At 35.7% G+C, this 20,060-nt stretch overlaps 1 protein-coding gene across 14 annotated transcripts in view; it reads left to right on the forward strand.

The window, feature by feature from the left end:
- DMD (dystrophin) overlaps nt 1-20,060 on the forward strand; it is a 2,167,959-nt gene that overhangs the window by 1,093,079 nt on the left and 1,054,820 nt on the right. The window lies entirely within an intron of this gene.

Genomic DNA, 20,060 nt, shown 5'->3' on the forward strand with positions numbered 1-20,060 from the left:
AAAAAGGTAAGATGTAAGCATGCACATATAGGTAAGCTGTGTGCACATATAATATAAATAATTTTAAGAACTTGTGTAATTATGTGTCAAATTTGTATATACATCAGCATTGGCATTGAAGATAGAAAATCCATGGCTTTCCAATCTGCCATCATATAGAAAATACATTTTGTAAGAGCACTAAAGTGAATTTGGAGCTAATGCAGCATTACTATGTCTCTAAAATATGTGCCATTAAGGTGTACTTGAGATGTTAAACCTTTTGTCATTTCCACAGATAATTTACACAAGATAGTTATACATTTTAATCTGTTTTTTATTATTTAAAAAATACATACTCACTATAAAAAAGAAAAAGCAATGCAGAAATTCATGTATACTTCCTTTCTACTCCTCAGAGAGTAGTTTTGATAAGGATTTTGGTACATATTTCAGGTCAGCATCTTTGGGAGGCCCCCTCCAAGATGGAGATTAACATATAGAAGGCTTATTGGGGAGTGCTTTTGGAACTCAAGCAATTGGTTTATGATATGCCTTGGTGTATAGTTTTCTACATGTTTCTTGTTCTTGAGGTCTGTTAAGCTTATTTGGATTATGGGATTTTAGTTTTTATCAAATTTGGAATTTTCAAGGCATTATTTTTAATGTTGTATATTTTTCCTTTATGGTCTTTATTCTGTGTAATTCATATTATGTGATTTATATTGTCAAATTGACCAATCTCATCTTTTGCAATATCTAATCTGTGGTTAATCTCATCTAGTGTATATTTTTAACCTTGGACATTGTTGCAGTGTGATTTGAGTCTTTTTACATCTTTCATGTCTCTACCCAATTTGTCAATCTTTCCTCTACATTTTGGAAAATATGGAATACAACTGTAAAACCTTGTATAATGTCCTTGTCTACTAATTCTGTCGTCTATGTCTATTTTGGGTCATTTTCAGTTAAGTTTTCTGTTCATTGTGGGTGTTTTTTCCTGCTTCTTTGGATGACTGGTCGTTTTGACTGGATGCCAGATGGTGTAAATTATCACTTTTTGAGTGCTTGGTGTTTTTGTGCAGATAAATATTCTTGACCCTTGTTCTGGGACACAGTTAATTTACTTGGAACCGATTTGATCTTTTGAGCATCTCTCTTTTAGACATTGAGAGTTTTGAACAGAACAGCGTAAGTCTAGAGCTAATTTTGCCCCACTATTGAGGCAGAACCTTTCTGAGTATGCTCTCCTATGCTCTGTGAATGATGAGGTTTTCTACTGTGGCTAGGAAGAAGAGGCATATTCCCAGCTGTGTGTGAGCTCTGATGACTGTTACTTTTCACCTTTTTGCATAGTTCTCTCCCTCATCATGTATACTTTGCTCACATGGAACAGCTGATCAGGACTCAGATGAAGACTTGAAGGGAGCTCTCGGGGGGTGGGGGTCTCTAGTGTTCTCTCTCGTTGTATTTCTCTCCCCTTTGGTACTCTGCCCTGTGAATTCTAGCCACCTTGGCCTCCTGGAAGTCCCAGATTTATCTCATCAACTCAAGGAGAGCTCCTAGCTTTGTGAGAGTCTCTTTATCCTTTGTCCTAGCCTGGAAATCTCTCCAGACAGTAAGCAGCAGCAAGTATGGAGTCACCTCATTGTTTCTAATTTCTCAGAGATCAGCATCTTTCTTTTTTTTTTTTTAAGATTTATTTATTTATTCATTCAGAGAGAGCGTGATAGAGGCAGAGACACAGGCAGAGGGAGAAGCAGGCTCCATGCAGGAAGCCCGATGTGGGACTCGATCCCGGGTCTCCAGGATCACACCCCGGGCTGCAGGCGGCGCTAAACCGCTGCGCCACCGGAGCTGCCCGAGATCAGCATCTTTCATTGAGTGGTATCTCATGTCCTCAAAACCATAATTTCATATATTTTGTCCATTTTCTTCAGTTTTTAGCCAGGAGGTTAAATCTGGTCCCTGTTACTCCCATTTGGCTAGAAGCAGATGCCCAAACCAAATTATTTTGATGCCATTTGATCTTTTAGTACATTTACTTCTACATACCCTTGCAACTGTGTAATGCTTGTAAATGCCTTGAGAATGTCTAAAGGTCCTCAATTCTTGACAGTGTGGTTTAGTTGAGATTGATAAACATCTTATCAATACTTTTCCCCTTAATAGGAGAATTTTTAAAAAGACCTTTATTTAGTCTCTTTTTTACTCAACTTACACATAAAATAAGAAAGGGAATTCTGTATGTCCAGGGTAAAGTTCTTCTAGATAAGGACCTGTGAATGATATTTTAAATCCTCTAAATAGTTAAGGTATTTTTCCCTAGTGATTAGGAAGCTCAAAATCATGCACAAGCATATGTGCATTCATGCACGCACACACATGTACATAAGATGCCTAAGGTTATCTTTCCATTCTGGTAAGTCTCAGAAAGTGAGTCCTGAAGGACCCTGTAAGGCAGCAACATTAGTAAGATAAATAGAATCCCTGATAATTTCAGCTATCTTGGCCATAATCATTGTTGATTGAGTAATAACAAATAAGAGAAAGAGTTTAAATTTTCGCTAAGAAATTATTTTAGGAAACAGAATGTTGATGGCACCTGTTAGTAGCAGACAGATTTTTTTGGCATGAACCAGTAATGGTTGCTTTGAGGAAAATCAACCAAACTGCCCATGTACTAAACAGATACATGCAGGGGTACACTGTAGTTTGAAGCCTCATATATATAATTTTTAGCAAAAGTATCATGTCTAAATATGAGATCAAATAAAAAGTATGTACATGCTGTATGCTCTTCTATGTATATTTCTATCACACTACATTTTATTTAACTCGTTAACTTGGAAAAAGACAAATCAGTGTTCTACTAACACTTGATATTATCATTCAAAATAAAGTGACTGCCAATACCAGAAAGATGGTCTGGTTCTATGCAACTCAATGATTTTTATCTCTGTCCTAAGTTAATGATAAAATTAAACATGTGAATTCATATTCTTCAAGATATTGCAAAAATATGTCATACCACAATAGGAGATCTCTCTTTTTTAAAGATTTTATGTATTTATTCATGAGAAACACACACAGAGAAAGAGGCAGAGATACAGGCAGAGGGAGAAGCAGGCTCCATGCTGAAAGCCCAATGTGGGACTTGATCCTGGGACTCCAGGATCATGCCCCGGGCTGAAGGCAGGCACTAAACCGCTGAGCCACCCAGGGATCCCCAGGAAATCTCTTTCTAAAAATTAAATTTTTGCATGAAAATATATCTACTATGTCATATGCCACTAAAAACTTATTTGTTAATACATTCGCTCAATTATTTATGCATCTTCTTGTATATTCACTCCACCAGCAGTAACTGAGTGCATATGCAAAATTTTATCAACCACAAAAATATTGACTTGTCACGTTAGGCTCTAATAGAAGTTCAGAAGATTGGCTAAGAGGTTGGAAGCTACATTCAGAAAGTATGGGTTCAAGTCCTGGCTCTTTTAGCTTAATATCTTAGGAAAATATCTGATATCTCTTCATGCCTCTGCTATCTCTTCTCTTAAATAGGAATAAAAATGAGATGTGCATATAGCACTTAGAATGCCATTTTCTACAAAATAAATAAAAGATCTTAGTGTAACTAATCACACTTCTTAGTGATTAGCCTATATCAATAAAAAAAAAAACATTTACTGAATTACTGTCCCCAACCATCTGAAATGCAGATTGAACAACCTGACAATTTCATTAAACCTTATCTTTTTATGAATTATGACACTTCCTCAAAGTACAGCTCTTGGATTAGGAATTGAGGAAAATTCTAGTTCAGCCAAACACATCCTCCTCAGATAGCTGACACCTCTGCCTACTCATTTTAGAACAAGAAGAAATGTTAATGGGAGCTTTCAAAGGGAAAGCTGAACACCATGAAAGAAAGTTATGAAAATAACATTAACTAACATAGTGACAGAGTTGAATTGGTGTGCCAACAGATACCTTGAGTGAAAACAGAAAAGTAGAAATCACAAAGTGTCCTAATGTTTAGCTTTACATGTCCTTCTGGAGTAGAAAGCAGTTAGTTTTAAAACATGGACTACTATTTAGTGGGGGTTGAAAATCCTTGAGACTGACAGTAGAAATAATAAAAATCACCATTAGATTTAATATTTGAAAGAGTCTTCTTGCTATTTGTGGAAATGGAGCCTGTTTGTTTTATGGGGTAATGCTGCTTAGTGGACCATATTTCAGCTCCTGAAAGCAGTTGCAGTTACTCAATAAATTAAACATAAAATGTCCACAGGACCCAGCAATTTCACTCCTAGGTTTGAAAATGTGTGTTCAAACAAAAACTTGTAGATGAATGCTCATTGGAGCACTATTCATGACAGCCACAAGGTGGAAAAAAACAAATTCCCATGAACAAATGACTAAATAAAAATTACCAGCACTTTCTAAAGAATGTTGCCACGAGCAAGCATGACACCTTGAAATCTTAAGAAATTCCATTTGAAAGCAACTTACAAAGTAAACAGAAGAGGGGCTGTTTAGATGAAATTTTTTAGGCTTTAAATCGACAAATGTTAAGCCAACAGAGGGAGTGGAATGGCAGTGTGTTATTTTGACATGAGTTAACTGCTGATTTTAGGCAAAATATCATCTTTTTAATGTGAAGTCAATTAGTTTTCTGGTATCTCTTTCAATGCTACCATGTTTTACTCCTCCGTAATGTATATTATATTGTGCATGTGCAATATACTTACATACATTGCTGCAAATAAATTCAATTAAAAGCGGTTTACTTTGTAACATAATGATACATCTTAATCCACTGTGATTGAGGATAAAGTCAACATGAATTACATATGTCATATTGTAATGTTCACATTCACCATCAAATCTCAAACTTTTAGTTTAAATTTATGTCCCAGTTCAGCAGAATATACTTTGCCTTTTCTCAAATTGGAAGCTTGCATGAAGAATGGAAAATTCTGTAGAAACCGTGTGGCTAGGGCATGAGAACATTACTGTGAGTTCTTAGATGAAATGATAAATGGCAAGAAAAAGACATTGGTGTCTTGGAGCTGGGGAGAGAGGCACAGAAAGGAGTCTCTAAGAGTCTGTGTTTCGCAGCTCTTCATCTCTGCCTACCTTGGCTATTTGGGATAGAGAAAAAACAAAATCCCAAGTGCTTTTTTAAAGGACCTGAAGCTCAGAAGTTTAGATTCACAGAACACATTGCAGGCAGGTAGTGCCTGCCCAAAAGCTTGAGACAAGTGCAAGAGGAAAAGGCTCTCTTCCTCACAAAAGAAGCCTCACCCAGTTTGACGTCCAGAAAGTCCTCCGGCAGCAGGTGTCATTAGTGAAAACCTGTTGGCTTGCCCAGAAACGAAGAGAGCTGAATGAATGTGCACAGGTCTCTGACACTCCCTGCCATAGAGTGAGTTTTGGTCTTTTTCTTTGGAGGTACTCTGATACCTACTCAGTAATCTGCTCCTTCAAATGACTTTATAGGAGATGAATGACTTTGAATGAATATGGATTAGATCAAAGGCTCTCTAGAATAAAAGCATATGGTGTAAAAGACCAAATTGAATACAAGTATGTTTTCTATACAGTTGGCTTTTACAGTGCTGATTTTCACCAGCTGGCTGGTGAGCTGGATGGCTTCTTCACAGCCGCACTGCTGGGAGTCAAATGCTGATAGGAACTTTGATGGAAAAATTACTTGAGTAAAAATTTCTGCCATCTGTTGCCCTTCATTGGGACCCTGATGTTAAGAATAATTCCTACAATCGCTGGCCCTTTATATTTCCCCAGCAGTGATAAAGTTTTGTTTGGTAGTCCCAGTGGCTGTATCCAAAGGGCACACACTAACATAAAGGAATCAACGTGAAAATTTAGTGCTAAGAGAATTTGTCTCTCGTGGCTTTAGGGTTACAGCATTGTGTAAGCACGGGACTACATCTTACAATAAACTTTTCAATGTTATTAGCTGGTAGTGGCTGGAGAATTCAGCCTTTTAATACAGTTGAACAGTTGGGTGCTTCATTCTTACGTAAATATTGTTAGCCTTTTATTGCTGCTTAGAAACTCCTCTACAACTTCTTGGCTCCTATGCATCTTTTCAGAAGTAATAAATAACAGATTTATTGGGAGTTCGGCACAGCGCAGAAATTCAGAGAGGGGCTCTAAATTGTTGCCTATCAAATGTGTCTTTCATAAAATAAGTATACTAAATTAATTGGATAATTCCAATGGCTTGTTCTTGTTGTCCAGCATGGCATGTTTAAGAAGATGACAGATTGCCACCCATTATTGGAAAGAAGCAAAAACCAAAACTATAACTTATTGTAATAACCATAGCAGTAAAGAACTGCTTAAAATGCATGAAAAACACACCATCCCTAAGGGATCCCCATTCTTAGAGTAAGAAATTATCAAGAGAGTAAGATTCTGCAAATAAAAGTGAAGCATGCTAATTGCAAATTCCAAATTGGAAAAAAAAAAACCCTGCTCACATCAACATAGAAGCAATGTGAATTCAAAATTATTATTTGGTGAAGCATAATATTAATGCTAATATGAGTGATTTTCATGAAGTGCAATATTTGCAAAGAAGACATTCTAGCCACACTGATCTTGCTGTTTCTTCTCTCATAATTTCTTACCCTTCCTTCTAATGCTTATTTCTATGATTAAATTTGCTTTTCTCTTTGCTTGATGGTTCTATCCTAGCTCCAGTTCTTATCTGATATGTCCCAATCCTCTCCCTCTCAGGATTTTTGTACACTTCTCTTTATTTATATACCTTTGTTCCCTCATGTTTTTTCTTAGACATGACTTTTGTAACTCCTCTCATCTTAAAGATCTCTCTCTCTCTCTCTCTCTCTCTCTCTCTCTCTCACACACACACACACATATACACTGTCTTCATAACACTGTCAACGGCTGAAATTGTAATATATGGTTGCATGTTTATTATCTATATTTCCAACTAGAATGTGAACCTTGCTGGGACTTTGTCTTTCTTGGTCACAGATATATACTCAGCATTTAGAACAATCTCCTTAGCCGACTGAACCATTCAGCCAGCTAAGCAGCTGACTCTTGATTTTGGCTCAGGTCATGATCTGAGGGTCGTGAGATCAAGCCCCACATTGGGCTCTGTGCTCAGTGCAGACTTGCTTGATAGTCTTTATCCTTCTCCGTCTGCCCCTCCTTCATTTGTGCACTTTTTTTCTCTCTCTCTCAAAAAAATAATAATCTCCTTGTATATAGAACATATAATACTCATTCTAATGAATAGCTACATAAACGAAACAATTATATATCTATCGTATTATTCCCTTAGGTAGACTACCCCAAACTTGCCCTTCTTTCCACTTTTACCCCATCTCCTATCCAAGAAATGTTCCCTTATATTGAGCTGCCCTGACCTCTTCTTCATACAGAGTATTTGAAATGTTCATATTTGCTAATGGTTTAACAATATGATGGCTCCACTCTCTTACTCCTTGAACATATCATAAATACCTGAATCCATTCAACAAACATTTAGTGTTAGCCTAGCACAGGCAAGACTTTGCCCGCTGCTAGGGATATAGAGTTGGCAAAGAAACCCATTTCGTTTAATAAGCTAACAGCTTCATGAATTTAACATATTAAGGCTAAGGTTGAACCTCATGGCAGTGTCATTGTTCCAGAAAGGCCTGGAACAAGCCTATGGAAAACAGGACTGTTTTTTTCTACAGTAGTTATTTGTGTTCTCTAGTCCTTTTTGACACCCCTCCATTACATCTCCTGGATTCCCAAACTTAATAAAGAAAACATGACTTTGGAAGCCAGGAAAGAGCTATATTGTGAAAGGCAGCATAAGGAAAGAGCTAGCTATTGAAGAAGTCACACAGAGAGTGAGAAAATGTTCTGACATAAATTGTAAATTTTGAAAAATGATAAAATTGACAAATTATAGGACAAGAGGCCTGTTCACAGATGAGATGGTTCAGGATGAACTATTCATCAAACTGAATAGCAAGTATCTAGTCGTAAGAATAGTAAATCTTCCTACTCTATAACCAAATTATAGGTAGGAGCCTGAGACCAGGATTGTTTGCAAACATCATAATTCACACATTTTAAAATTCTTATTCTTTTATGAGGCTATAGTTGACAGAACTTTACTGGCAATTAATTAGTATTAAGTCATTCTAATCAAAACTGATAAAGAGAAATGATTCTGGGATATGGGGAAAAGAAAAAAATAGATATGTTAGAGATGAATGCATATTTATATAGTAGCATATCCCCCTTCAGGCTTTATTCACTAACTAAAAGTTCACTATTACTTTTTGCCAGTAGGTAATTTTAGTTCATAATTATGTAGTCCTTCAAGTTTTAATCCCTTCTTTGTCTACGTTCAAGCTTTCATTTTACCTAGACTAATTTCAAGGAATATTTCAGAGAAACTGAAACAATAGACAAATATCCTACACTGTAGACTCTAGGACTTCATGTAGAATATTGAACTCGTTATTATTATAAGTAAATATCTCACCTTTGATATTCCTCAGAGTACTTGTAATGAAATGAATTTGAATACAATATACATTTAATATTGATCCTAAGAATAATAAATTCTTTAGAAGAGCAAACTTAGGAGGCCCAATCCTGTCAGCTACCTGTTTTTGTGAATAAAGTTTTTTTGGGACCCAAACACACACATGTATTTACAAACTGTCTATGACTGCTTTTTGCTACAAAGGCAAAGTTAAGTAGTTACAGAGACTGTCTGGCCTACAAAGCTTAAAATGTTAAACTGTGTAGCTCTTAATAGGAAAAGTTTACTAACTCTTATTTTAGAAGATAGAGCAATAAGTTGCAATAAAAATTCAAGTGCTTTTTTACCTTCTCTCTAAGCATTCTTTGTTACTTGATATAACAGAGAAATGGACTTGGGCCATATCTATAAAACAAATTGAAAGTCATGGTAACAAAAAGAGGAAATCAAAATAGGCCTGTTATTTAAGTCAACTTTTTAATTAATTAATTTATTTATTTATTTATTTATTTGAAAGAGAGAAAGAGAAAATGAGCAGGGGAGCAGCAGAGGGAGAGGGAGAAGCAGACTCTCCACTGAACAGGGAGCCTGCTGTGGGACTTGAGCCCAGGACCCTGGGATTGTGACCTGAGCCAAAGGCAGACACTTAACTGACTGAGCCAACCAGGTGCCCCTAAGTCAACTTTCAACTTTATGCTTTAAGAAAAGGTGCTTGATTAAAAACCAAAAGAAGTTTTAAAGTCACTTAAATAATGTGTGGTGGACTTAGTCGTTGTGAAGAAAGTATAGCCACTGTCTTATGATAGTACCACCAGTTTCTCTTGGGTACCTGGACATTCTTAGTGGGACAATAAATCAAGTATTCTGTCCAAGAGAGTTCTAGAGGTTGTTCTGCTGGAGCTTTTCTCAAACTATCAGTGGTCCTAAGCATAGGTCCTAAGCTTGGCCAAACATAATTTTTTCTTGAGGCTTTTAATCTTGTGGTAAGTGATAAGGTTGGAGTTTATTCATTCTGGTGATAATGGCCAGTCAAGAACAACATACTACTCCGACTATGGGGACCTCTGAAATCCTGCCTGTTCCAAGTTTGATTCTTTGATTTTTCCTTTCACTCCTGTGAACCCTTCCATTTCTTCACTATGAATCTCCTTATTGCCAGAGGCAATTTCTGTTGCTTATCAGTGAAAAACTCTAAAGGAAACCTAGCATCATTAGAGAAATTCTTTGTCTAGCCTGGCTCCTTTTATAAAGAAGTTTGAGTCCCCTTGGAAAGCCTGCAAAACATAACCATTTGCATGTAATGAACAGTTTGCAGTACTTTGAGATTGATGTGCAATTTCTATTTGACAGGAGAGAAACAATTAGGATCAACTGTGGTAGTATATTCCAGAATACCAGTGTTGTTTCCACACTTTAAGTGTTGTTGGATCATTATATGAGATTCATAATTTTGTCCTGTTGTACCCACTTTTGCATTACTATTCAGTCTTAATTTATTATATACTATTAAAAGTTTTTAGGTAATTTGTTCTTATTGCTACTCAGACATTAAAATGTCTGCAGGCTGTGAAAATGAATAAATTTAATGTGCCAGCCTAGTTCTCCAAATCCTGGCATTACAACTAATAGTACAGGCTTATATTGTATTATAAATCCTAGTTAACATGGATTTATTTTGAAAATCCCATTTTACTGCTATTTTCAAATAATACATTTTTTTTCAAATATTTCATCCTTGAATCTCTATTTGTTTTTAATAATATATGGCTTTTGTATGTGCTTACAAGAGGATAATTTATGTATTTTTAAATACTAATAATGGATTGATAAAATAACCTTAACTTTAAAACAACACAATTGTTAAACTATGCTGTGTGTGTGTTTGCTTATTAGTTTTTTTTTTAACAGAGGCATATTAACATTTAAGATGTATTTTATGAGGAGCAAACTCTACCAAGTCCTAGTTCATGGGAATTTGAAAATTTAATCTCATAACCAGGGATATCCCTAGAAGAGTATTTAAGGGCAATTCAATCAGTATATAACCACCCAAGATATATCATTGAAAGGAGGCTGAACTGTTGAAATATTTCACAGTGTCATTGGGTTATCACTAAGAATGGAAATTTTGAAGTAGAATCATAATGATATTTATATAAGAGAACCACATGACACCAACCATTCCACCATGCACAGGGCTTAGGAGAGCACCACTTACCTGTCTACTCATGGGATGGATCTGCCCATAAGACTACCTGTATTTTAGTAAAAACTGTGTACCATCACTAAATTCTAGTTTGAACATTTAGCCCTGCCAATTCCTTGTATTTCAATTAACTTTTAAAATCAATATATTTATTCAGAAAGTTGTAACAAGGGAGCTGTTGTGTGTCGGATGTTGAAATTGACACAACCCCAATCTATTCACAGAGAATGCAAAGTTTACCAAGTTGATGGACATTTAAAATGATTGCCACATAAATGGTATGTTCAGCGGATGGATATTTAAGCAATTAAAATAACAGCTAAGAAGTGTAATAGAGGTGGGTATAATATTAAGAGAGTCAGGGAAGGGAGAATAAAAGAAGTAAGTAACTGGCTAGAAGATTTGAAAGAGCTTCACAGAGGAGGTGATAAGGGAAATAAGCAAGAGAAGGCTACATTCAGAGAAAGGAAGAAATATTTGAAAAGTGATAGTGTTCTAAAAAATGGTAAAATGAGTAGGGTGCAGTGAAAAGTACTTTTGTCAGATCACAGATACCTTGGAAGAAATGGCCAGAAATGATGATAAGGACATCATTTCCTTTTTTGTTGTTGTTGGTTATATTTTGGGTTTTTGTTTTGTTTTGTTTTTTAATGGACTAGTATTTTTCCAAACTGTGAATCATGAATCATTTTGTGGATTGCCACCAACATTTCTTTTGGGTGAAGCAAAGCAAAGTTGAAAATATCAGAGTTCATTACACATACTAGAGAATTTTTCATAGATTTTTGTTGTTGCTGCTTCAATTGTGTGTGTGTGTGTATGTGTTTGTGTGTGTGCTGGATTCTCTCTGATTGAGCACTACAAGGTAGTAATGTGATGAGTATAAGGGCAGAATTTAGTTTAAAAAAATTAAGAAGCCAGTTTAGGAAATGGATAATTTTGGAAGATGGTATAAGATCAATTTTACAAAAAAGCATGCCCAGAAAGAAACAATACAAGATTTATTTAAGTGCAGTAGCTTATAAAATTTGAGTGCCTTGCTATAGAGAAGGTTACAAGTGATACTACTTGATGTGATTCTCAAAAAAAAAAAATCTCAGCAAGGTAAGTAGAAACAGCATTCTTAAAACTCTTTTACAAAGACTCAGAAGGTTAAATATTTTATCCCAAATCATAAGGCTAATAAGTAAAGACCTTGATATCTGAGTACCATGTAGTTTACTGATCATCAGCTAGAAGTTAGAGATGTTAAGCAAAAAAAAAAAAAAATTGCAGCTCTGCCTAATAAAGTATTGAGGAAACTAATGAAAGGAATAATTCTTGTCAATCACCACAGGGCAAGGCCCTCCTAAAAAGGCGTTAAGGATATTAAGTGATAAAGATGAAACTTCCTTCATCCATTAAAACGTTATTTGGTGATAAGTATATCCCTATTTAACCCTTCTTATATTATCAGTAAGGGTGAGACGTAACATCTTTATTACTATGGGTTATAGTTTGATTCAGAGTACATCAAAATCAGAGTATTAGAAAGGGCTATCTTTTTTATTAGAGATAATGTTAGAGTTGTTAATGATGACAATAACATTAGTCATATCATAACAAGGCACTTTATAATTTATGAAGCACTTTCAATTACACTGTTATTCTCATATTAATCTGTTGAGACACAGATTTGGGGGAATCCTTTATTACTGTAAGATGCAGATTACTGAGAAGAGAGAAGAGGATGGGCCAATTATTTATTTCTTCCTGATTTGGGATCAAAGTAGGGTCTTGGCAGGAGGACAGAAATTGGCAGGCAGCTTTTGTATATTGGAAGATAAGAGCATTGGACTATGTGTAGCGAAGGGTGATATTCTCTAAGAAAACTTTGACAGTGAAAGGCTCATTGCAGAGAGAAACCACCCTTTGAAGATCAAAGCCTAGGATTGAGTAGTTGCCCCCCTTTCCAAATACCCTTAGAATAAAACCCACCATGACATATATGGTCCCTTCAAGGCAAAACTATTTTCCTTAACATTGCACAGCTCAGGATAACAACATTCTTTTGTTCATTCGACATTTTTTTTTTTTTGTCAAGTGTCAGGACAGTGCTGCATGCCTAAGTTTTGATGTTGAGCCAAACAGGTCTTCATTTGCACAGTGGCCTTACAGCAGTGGAGGAGACACACATGTACCTCCACGTGAGGGGATAAAGGATCACTCACAATTCCAATACTCAGGGAAGTTAGTCTTGTATGGGGAGAGATAGATAAACCTTAAATTAGTATAACACAATTCTCGAATTTTGTACTCACTATATTTACAAAGTCCTATGTGAACAAGGAGGAGGGGATGATGAGCTCTGTCTGAGAAAACCCAGAAAGTCCTCACCATGAATAGGCAGGTAGATCAAGGATAGAAAACACAGAACATCCTTGACCATGAGAACACACATTCAAAGGCCAGTTGATCTCACAAATGGTATGTTTTTGGGAGAATGGTAATAGCTTAGGGAGCTCAAGCTCCCAGTGGAGCATAGTGTGGGCAGCAGGTCTGGAACACTTCGTGAAGGACATGATGTGATATACACACAAATCTGTGTCTAGACAAGGTACGCAAGTTTGAACATAAACTCATTTAGGGCATTTTTGTTTCTTTTATACTTCCTAGGTATTCACACTGTGATTTTGGTGAGAACTTTTAAACAGAAACTATAGTTTAGCATACTTGAGAAAGTATAGCTTCAAATCATGATTAGAGGAACACATTTGACAGATTTTGTGATCCTGTTGTGCTTATTTTCTTTCCAGATATTCCACATATAAAATGTTTTAAGTGGTTTATTTCTACTTCCATAGCCATCTGAAGGTGTTGTGAATGTGTGTTTTCTGCTTGAAAATAAAGCAGTAAGGGGTGCCTGGGTGGCTCAGTTGGTTGAACGTCTGACCTGTGATTTTGGCTCAGGTCATGATCTCAGGGTCATGGGATTGAGTCCCATAGGATTTTGTGCTCAATGGGGAGTCTACTTATACAGCTCCCTCTTCCTCTGCCCCTCTCCCACTCATACTATCTATCTCTCTAAAATAATTAAGTTTAAAAAAATCTTAAAAAGAAAAAAGAAAGAAAACAAATGTGATTAAGATAAGACTTTCTGTGGTCATCAAGTACTCAAGGGTCTTAGTATTAAAGATGGCATTACTCTAATTAAACATATAGGGAGGAAACAAAAATTATTTTGGATATTATTCTCAGCATTCCCCAATCAGATGTTGATCTCTCACTGCCAAAGAAGGCAGTACTGTAGAGTGGTTACCAGCATGACTTTAGCTGCTTGAGTTTTGCCAGTCAACTCTCTCAGTATAGAAATTAAACAAGTATTTGTGGAAGACCTACTGTGTGCTATTTATTATTTCAGGAAATAGGGATACAACGGTAAAACTAAACAAGTTTGCATTCTCAAAAAAGAAGGAATGTCTGTATAGTGATATTCTGGTCCTTAATTTCCTCTTTTAAAAGAAATATTCCTCTTTGCGAAATACAGGCCCTCATATACTGTCAATGCCAACACTCGATAATCATTTAACAGTTCTCAAGGATATGTTTTGGCTGATGGTAACTTGGAAGTCAATACCTCTCCTTGTGTAGATGACTTTTCATGTATCATTGTTGATGGTCAACTTACAGTCAGAAAAGGCCATAAGCAGAGTGCCAGGGGTTAAGAGTTAGGGCAACCTACCAGCAGGATGGAAGAATAGAAGAGAAGAAAGAACAAAGGGTGTGGGACATGAAGGGTCATCCCCTGAGGTCCCCAGAAATTAGAGCTGTAATGGAGGGCAGTGAGTTCCCTCAGCATCTTCCCCCATCTTTGGTTTTGTTTGCCCAACCAACATTTCACTCATTCTCTCATTTATTTCTCAAATAACCCAATGAGATATGAAGTATTTCCTTTATTTAAATACCAATTTTGTATAATTAAGGGGTTTTCCAGGAGATAATCCAACTATCACTCCCTGGGTGGGGGATTTAGTATTGGCATAGAAATAGTTCCATCCTTAAAAGGAAACCCTACACGGAAGCAGTGACATAGTCACCAATGGTACCTCTGTGCAGCAACGAAATAAAATATTTTACTATGAGCAACATTGTAAAAATTCCTATGCTCTGCTTCATTTGGAAGTGTCCTAGCTGTGTGAATGCTACAGTTCTTGTGTATCTTCTGAGTTCCAATGGCATTGCATCAAGGCTAAACTAATCCAAGCTTTGCTAGTGAGAGAGAGATATTCTTGAGGTAAGTTCTGGGATCTTCCTTGAGCAGAAAAGTGTTTTCCAAAGTTACCACCATGGTGGTTCTCTCTCTAGAGCTTCAGTACCCAATTTACTAGCCGCTAGCCACATGGGATAGGTACTGAGCACTTGAAACACAGCCCATCCAGATTGAGAGGAACTGTAAGTGTAAAACACACACTAGGTTTTGAAGACTTTGCAAGAACATAAAAGTAAGTAAACTATCTCATTACATCCTAAAATGATAATATTTTGTCATATTGGATTAAATAAAATATGTCATTAAACATAAATTGACTTGTTTCATTTTGCTCTTTGAATGTGGCTATTTGAAAATACGAACTTATAGGTGTGATTTGCATTACATTAGTTTAGAATTAAGTCCTCTCTAATAAGGCCTCAAATGTTGTTTTTAATCAGGAAACTTTGAAATGTTCTGTAGGGAAAGGAATAAATTATGCTCATTATAAAGACTGGTGGGAAAAGCTATCAGGACCTTTAGGGGAGGAGAAAGGATTAGGGACACCCCTTCTTCTCAGCATCATTCCTTTCCCAGACTTTTTCTTTCCCTTCTATCATCCCAAGTCAAAACTGCAGAATTCACAGCTGGTATTCTGACTTAGGAAAAGACTTAAAAGTGTAAACAGTCTTAACCATACTCCAGGCTTTTCTACTTAAAAAAGAAGCTCATAATCAAGGCTAACTGCATGATTTGTGGTATTAGGTATGTGAGGGGATGTCTTTGAGGTAGGAACTACAGATGCTTCTGATAGCCAGCTGCTGGCACCCTTCCCTCTTTCCAAAAGTTCACACAGAAATAAAATGTTTGCAATCAGCCTTATTTAGTGGCTAGCAACTGGGAGCCCTCTGCCTGCATCTCACTTCTGCTAGTGGCTCAGCACCCCAGATGCTCCTGGAAAACCAACTAATTCCAGAGGGGAAAATAAGTAGGGTGGCCACAGAGAGCATTTGCAACTATCAAAGCTTAAGTGAGTGTGAATTGTCTTCATAGTTGACTCAAGTTGAAATTTGTGGTCCAACTTTTAGCGTAGCTAATTACTGATATCTGTCTTGACAATGCCTGAGAAGAAAGGTTATCAAAGGGAATCAATATCCAAATTATAGTATGTATCTTGGTCATGGAAGTTATTGAATTCTAGCCAATATTTGCTATTCTTTCATTTATAGTATGAGAAAGCAGTGTAATGAGACTAGCTCTCATGGTCCCGACTTGCCTTTCTCATCACATTTGCAATAAGTGCCTGTCAATATACATACGCATTTCATATTTCTAAAGTTTACTTTGTTTCTTTGTTTTCCATCACTTTGCTCCTGATGGAAAAGAAAATGCTTTATCGATTGCAAAACTGCTTCATCTTTAGTCACTTAGAGTCCTTTGTAGAGTATTCAAGGTCTTGCATGCATATAGCATCATGGAGCAAGATTTTTATAGACCATCTATTTTTTCAAATGTTTTCTTTTCAGTTTAGAAATATATTATAGGTTAAACCAGGGGTATTTTGGATAAGAGAAAAATATAAAGAAAATCCATAATCCCACTACCTACTGTCAAAGTGAAATTTTGTTAAGAAACACAATTTTCATGTAAATCATGTTGAATACATATGTGGGAACCAGTAGTAAGACAAAACAGACTCAAAAGAGGATTCGAGAAACAGATGTTTTTATAATCAGCAATTTTTAAAAAATTCTGGAATAAGATTGGTAAATTAGATTCAGAACAGGTTAATATCCTACAGTCTTTAGGATATTCTTTACTGGATAAAAAGTCGTTTGCGCTCTATCCGTTTTGTACAAGTTAGCATTTAACTTTACAGAGTTGTAAAATGTCTGAACCCAATTTAATAGTGACCATTAAGTCAACCAGATTTGCATTTTTCTGGAAGTTTAGAAGCCCATTTGAGGGTGTGGGACATCCCACTGATACTTTAAAAAATACAATAATCCTTTGGCCTAACTTCTAAGTTTTGGATATTTTTTATTAAAATAACTACTGTTAATTTTAAATATTTTTCCTTCTAGTCTTTTTTTTTGGGGGGGGGAGTTGGAATATAGTTGAAAGGTGCTATATTTTTATCATCAGTTTTAAATTCAACTAGAAAGCCTTAAAGATGTGTATCAATTAATATATTTCAAATGTTCACAATTCCTTAAGTGTTCAAGAAAATATATCAGTAACACAGTCTCACACTTTCAGTGTATAGTATTTGTAAATGTCTTGACACCTAAAATTAAAAAGCACCTTTTTTTAGTATAAAAATTGTGAGAATTGGCTTTTTCCAGTAACCACATGAAAAGACTTTTGTGATTCCAGTACATGGTTGTCAATAGGAACAGATATGTCTACCCCTCTAAAACATAAGTCAAGTTTATTCTGTCGTTTTTTTATTACTATGAGGATAAATGGAAAGCAATTGACAAGGTGCCTCTGAAATTTAGCTCTCTATAATTTTTATCACTCTGTGTCATTATAAAACCCTTTTTGGAAAACTATTTTGTGATATAAGAAACAAATATTACGGGGTTCAGCTAAATAAATTGCAGTAATAAGGCTTAGGATTTCAACATACAAATTACACAGGTGTCTAATCCAGGAAGCAATATGAAAGCACACATTTAAAGGTAATACTTATTACTCTAAAAGTCTTATTACTTACTCTAAAAGGCTTATTATAATCCACAAGAAAAAACATAAAGCAAACTTGTATAAGTAAACAGGATTTTAAGTATAGGTCAAAAATATAGAGAGAAACATATGCATATGTGTTCCACAAATTTGGATTCAAAAGACAAGTCTCATAGACCTATTATATAAAATATGGGTTGCATGGTTAATATATAAATGCCAGTAAGTTACTTTAGTAGGAGTTTAAAATTGAATTTTTACTTATGAAGAGTATCTATAGGCTTATGGTGTTTTAGGAACCTGACTTATCTCACTAACAATTTAGTTTATCAAAGATTTATGGAGCCCCTGTGATGTTCCAGGTCAATGTCAGGGAATTAACAATAGATAAAGAACAAGCACAGGGATTCTTTACTGTGAATGCCATGTACTCCTTTAGCAGTGTGGTGAATCCTATGAATTCAGAATAATGGCTTTAAATAGAGAATATAAATACATAGAATTACAAAAGACACCAATTAGATATTATTGTAAAAAAGGAGTTTTACCATTACGATGTACTACATGTGCTTCTTTATTAATATGCTAAACAATACCATCTATCAACAGGTCTAATAAGTACTACAGTTTCTTTTTTGTTGTCATGGTAGGAATGTAACATAAAATCTACCCTCTTAATACATTTTTAAATGTATAACACACTATTGATAAATATAGACACAATATTATATAGCAAATCTCTGGAATTTATTCATCTGGCATGACTGAAACTTTATATCCATTGAAAAGCAACTCCCCATTTCCCTCTCCCCCACGCCAGCCCTTGGAAACCACCAGTCTACTCTCTGCTTCTATGGGTTCTACTGTTGTAGAGGACTTAGATAAATGGAATTATGAGTATTTGCTTTTCTTTGACTGCCTTATACAATACTTTCTGTATCCATGGATCCATCAACGGACAGTTATATTGTTTCCATGTCTTGGCTCTTATGAGTAATGCTGCAGTGAACATGGGAATGCAGATACCTCTTTGATAGCCTGTTTTCATTTCCTTTGGGTAGGATTCCTGGATCATATGTTAGTTCTATTTTTTTTATTAGTTGAGGAACCTCTGCACTGCTTCCCAAAGTGGCTGCACCATTGTATATCTCCATCAACAGTGTACAAAGTTTCTGATCCTCACCACTACTCGTTATCTAGTTTCTTTTCTTTCTTCTCTTTTGATAATAGCCATTCTAATAGGTGTGAAATGATACCTTATTGTGGTTTTGATTTGTATTTCCCTGACAATTAGGGATGTTAAGAATCTTTCTACATACCTGTTGACCATTTTTAGGTCTTCTTTGGAAGAATGTCTACTTAAGAGACATTTTAACATCGGGTCAGTCATTATCTATCTATCTACTATTGAATTGTCATTTTTTGTGTATTTCGGATATTAACCCCTTATCAGATACAAAGTTTGCAAGTATTTTCTCCCATTTCAAAGTGTCTTTTCAACTTTCTCAATTGTTCTCTTTGGTGTGCAGAAGCTTTTCAGTTTGATATAGTTCCACTTGTCTATTTTTGCTTTTGTTGCCTGTGCTTTTGGTGTTCAAGAAATCATAGTCAAGACCTATGTCATGAATATTTTCTGTGTTTTCTTCTAGGAGTTTTACAGTTTGAGACCTTACACCTAAATCTTTAATCTATTTTGAGTTGATTCTTGCATACAGTGAATAATTAATGCTATTTCAAGAAATTTACAGTAACTATAGTATGATATGATAACATCTCTTGTTTCTTTTATTATTTTTTATTTTTTAAAGATTTTATTTATTTATTCATGAGAGACACAGAGACAGAAAGAAAGGCAGAGACACAGGCAGAGGGAGAAGCAGGCTCCATGCAGGGAGCCCGATGTGGGACCCAATCCTGGGTCTCCAGGATCACTTGTTTCTTTTAGTAGAAGTCACAGCTATAGTAAATGCTACTGTGGGTTTGTTGCCTATATTCAAAACAGAAGGAAATACTTATCGTTTAGGTAAAGTTTGGTGAAAATAAAAATATAATATTCTTCTCCTCTAAATTTGCTCTTCAGTGAAAGTCTTTAAACCCTCAGAGAACTCACCTTTCTAAGGCTAGTATAACAAAGTATCAGTAGATGACTTAAGACAACAGAAATGTGTTGTCTCACAATTCTGGAAGTAAAATGTCTTAAGTGAAGGTGCCAGCAGAGCCAGGCTTTCTCTGAAGGCTCTAGGAGAAGATACTTTATTTTCTTTTCTGAGTTTCTGGTGATTGTCAGCAATCCTTGGAGTTCCTTGGCTTATTGATGAATCACTTTAATCTGCCTCCATCTTCACATGCTGTGCTCTATGTTTATGTATCCCTGGGTGTAATTATTTCTTCCTTTAAGATAT

The sequence above is a fragment of the Canis lupus genome, chromosome X, assembly GCF_048164855.1.
Source record: "Canis lupus baileyi chromosome X, mCanLup2.hap1, whole genome shotgun sequence".
NCBI classification, from domain to species: domain Eukaryota; kingdom Metazoa; phylum Chordata; class Mammalia; order Carnivora; family Canidae; genus Canis; species Canis lupus.